The 4,222-nt window shown below is 39.4% G+C and overlaps 1 pseudogene; it reads left to right on the top strand.

Annotated features, from left to right (window-relative positions):
- The first annotated feature begins 2,244 nt into the window (after positions 1-2,244).
- On the top strand, positions 2,245-3,686 carry LOC107971055 (GTP-binding protein SAR1a-like; annotated as a pseudogene).
- Positions 3,687-4,222: the final 536 nt, after the last annotated feature.

A 4,222-nucleotide genomic window follows, 5' to 3' on the forward strand; every position in this document is an offset into this window, starting at 1 on the left:
CTGGTCTCTGTGGGGGTGGGATCCACTGACCTAGACCAAGTGGCTCTCTGGCTTTAGCCATCTTTCCAGAAGAGTGAACGGTTCTGTCTCAATGGCATTCCAGGTGCCACTGGGGTATGAAGAAAAACTCCTGCCACTAGCTCAGTGTCTGGCAAGTTGGCCACCGAGTTTTGTGCTTGAAACCCAGGGACCTGATGGTGTAGGCACCCAAGGTAATCTCCTGGACTTTGGGTTGTGAAGTATGTGGGAAACGTGTAATATTTGTGCTGTAATGTACAGTTCCTCACAGCACAGTCCCGCACACCTTCCCTTGACTAGAGGAAGGAGTTTCCTGACCACTTGTGCTTCCTGGGTGAGGCAACACCCCACCCTGCTCTCTTCCTTTCCCTCTTTACCTCCCTTTTTTCTTCTATCCCTCCATTGCTCCTTTTCTTTTTCTCTCTACCCCCCTGCACTCTCTCTCCCTCTCTCTTTCTCTCTCTCTCTGTCAGTCTCTTGGTTCTGTTTTTCTGGAGAACCCTGACTGATACAAATACTGAAAGAGAGAAACTCAGTCTAGATTGTATACTTACCAAAAACATTTCCTTCAAAAAATGAAGGTCAAATTTTTTTTTAGATCTTAAAAGGTAAAAGAATTCATCATCAGCAGATGTACATTACAAAAATGTTAAATGAACTTTTTTAAGCAGAAGGAAACTGATACCAGGGAAAAATATATCTACACCAAGGAATGATGGATCTCATAAATGAGCTGATTAGGTAAACATATAAGGTACTTGTAATTAAATCAGTTTAAATATTTATTAACTGTAGTTTCTGATCTCGCCAGAAGATATAGAGATGAAGGATGAGCATTACTTTTATCTGTGTAAGAAAAATGCTAGACGATATAGAAATTAGCAACTTTTCTTGAACCTATTGGAGAAGTTATGTCAAAATGCAGACATCTAACCTAAAACCTGGAGAGAGGTGTCTGCAGGGAACATAACTGGATAATTTTCTACTAAAAATAGATATCACGGAATATCATATAAGATATAGGAAGGTTAAATATTTTGTTAGAAATATTTAGCCAACTGTTAAATGCTGATTGTGGGGTAGCATGAGAAAATAAATCCTGTTTTCAGGCATAAGTGGTTTTCCATCACTTTTTAGGCCACTTCTCCAGGAATCCCATTCAGAAGACTGAGGAAGATACTAAGAAAACTCTTTCATTTCTTGCTGGAGGAAAAGAACAATAGCCACTGCAAAAATCCACCCAGACTAATATATCTTTACTATCTGTACTAAAGAAAATACCTTATCTGCACAGGAGTGCACTGGGAGAATTTCATTGCACCTGTGTAAGAAGAATGGAAATAATTGGGCCAGTTATGGTGGCTCATGCCTGTAATCCCAGCACTTTGGGAGGCCAAGGCAGATGGATCACCTGAGGTCGGGAGTTCGACACCAGCCTGACCAACATGGAGAAACCCCATCTCTACTAAAAATACAAAATTAGCTGGATGTGGTGGCGCATGCCTGTAATCCCAGCTACTCAGGAGGCTGAGGCAGGAGAATTGCTTGAACCTGGGAGGTGGAGGTTGCAGTGAGCTGAGATTGCACCATTGCACTCTAGCCTGGGCAACAAGAGTGAAACTCTGTCTCATAAAAGATAAATAAATAAAATAAAAATATAAATAAGAATGGAGATCATCACCAAAACTGCACCCATACTCGTCTTCCTGGAAGCTTCTCCATTTGGAGGAAGGATAGTAATACTTGTGAAGAATATATCTTAAAACCGAAGTTCAAAATACTTGCTTAAGACTGAGGTTTTAAAAGAACATCAGAGAATGATCACCTTTCTTCCTCTACCTAATCAGGCTGACAAACTTTGAATAAATATTATAGTGGAATACAGCTGGAGAAATGGCAAGAGACTAGCTCTCTATGGGAAGCAAAACAAAAGAAAAATCCAAAGCCAAGTAGAGAAACAAAAACAAAGTATCACTAGAGGATTTTGAATTATCTCATGCGCATGACAACAACAAAATCAAACTCTGATAACCATAGCAACAAATTCCAACTCTGGTAACCATAGCAACCATAGCAACTAGGCAAATTTCAATCCTAGCCCAACTCCTGATTAGATCAACACAAACCCCCACACAAAAGGCCCAGCAGAAGGAAAATCATGCTAATCTTGAAGTGTATTTTTAAAATGAAATTATATGTACTATCTTATAAATGGTCATCTTTCAACAACAAAATTATGTGGCATGCCAAAAAACATGAAATAAACACAATCTGAAGAGACAAAGAATCTTTCTAAAGCAGACTCAGATATCATATGGCTGTTGGAACTATCATTAAAACATTTTAAACAACTGCAATTAACATGTGTAATCACTGGTTCTCAAAAGCAGGTAATTTTGCCCACAGAAAATATTTGGCAATATCTGGACACATTTATCATTGCCTTAATGGGAGATGTTTTACTAGCATCTAGTGGGTAGGGGCCAAGGATGAGGCTAAATGTCCTGCAAGGTGCAGGACAGCATTTTATTTATTCATTCTTACAGTTTTCATTTTTTGCTGAAAGTACAGATATAATCTTGCTTGTCATCTACTTTTACTGTTACAGCATTTAACACAGTAGTTCCCAGCTTTGGCATAATTGATATTTTCAGGCAGATAATTCTCTTGTAAAAATAAAATGGATATGTTAATAAGACTGTAGTAATTATTTCATGATGTATATGTATATCAAAACAACACCTTAAATTTATACAATAAAAAAGAAAGAATAATATGGCAATGCCAGAAATAAAAATCACAACAAGAAAGTCTTGGGGGAGGTTTGTGATGTACATCCAGTGAGTAGCTAGTGGTCCCAGGTGCTGCTGGTTCGTGTGCTCTGAGGGAGAGTCTGAGCCACACGCTACTGCCAGAGGAGCCCCTCAGGCCAGTGTAAGCATTAATAATGTCTTTCATCTTTGAGTGAATCTACAATGGCTTCAGCTTTGTGATCTAGTTTCTAGGACTCTAGAAGAAATATAGAAAACTTGTATTCATGGGTTTGGACAATGCAGGCAAAACCACTCTTCTTCACATGCTCAAAGGTGACAGATTGGGCCAACACATTCCAGCACTACATCTGACATCCCAAGAGCTAACAATTGCTGGAATGACTTTTACAACTTTTAATCTTGGTGGGCACGAGCAAGCACATCGGTTTGGAAAAATTATCTCCCAGCAATTAATGGGATTTTCTTTCTGGTGGATTGTGTGGATCATTCTTGCCTCGTGGAATTCAAATTTGAGCTTAAAGCTTTAATGACTGATGAAACAGTATACAATGTGCCAATTCGTATTTTGGGAAACAAAATTGACAGAACAGATGAACTAAAGGAAGAAAAACTCTGTGAGATATCTGGGCTTTATGGACAAACCACAGGAAAGGGGAATGTGACCCTGAAGAAGTTGAATGCTTGCCCCATAGAAGTGTTTGTGTGCAGTGTGCTCAAGAGGCAAGATTATGGTGAGGGTTTCCACTGATTCTCCCAGTATATTGACTGATGTCTGGGCACTGAAAATAAAAGAGTTTTGCTTCTCTGGACTGATCCTAATCACAGCTTCCTCCTGAACTTTTCTAAAAGAACGAGGAAAGCTCTCCAACCATGTCTGCTATTGAGAGGCCATGAGTGTCTGTCAACTCTCTCATTGCCTAGTGGTGACATGTGCTCTTTTCCACACTGTTGAAAGGTTATGTTGCCCCATGTGCTGGTACAAGTTTGTATCCTGGGACTTGGAAGCTGTCAGGATTTGCTGAGTAAAGCTGTGTGCCATCATGGGGCACCTGAAAAGAAAAACACATCTCACCACTGTGGTTGATTTCAAAAGAAACTGATTCTATTTTTTAAAGAAAGTGTTGTTAATATAATTTGTATCCCTCCTAACTTTTCAATTTCATAATTTACTTGGTCCAGAGTTTTCTATTATTTTTTAAACTAATGAATAATATTTAGATACTTCATAAAATTATGAACAGATACATATTGGAGGTCAGAGCTCATTTGGGTGAACTTACCGCTGCTGAGTTAGCAGGTTGGGGTGAGAAGCTCCCCTAAACTCACCTGTCTATATAACTGCCTTGTAGTAGGTGGCATCACCTTGTGCACAAAGAACTATAAAAGGGGGAGAACCCTGGCCTTGCAGTTGTGGCAGGCTTCGACTGTAG

The sequence above is a fragment of the Pan troglodytes genome, chromosome X (genome assembly GCF_028858775.2).
Source record: "Pan troglodytes isolate AG18354 chromosome X, NHGRI_mPanTro3-v2.0_pri, whole genome shotgun sequence".
NCBI lineage: Eukaryota > Metazoa > Chordata > Mammalia > Primates > Hominidae > Pan > Pan troglodytes.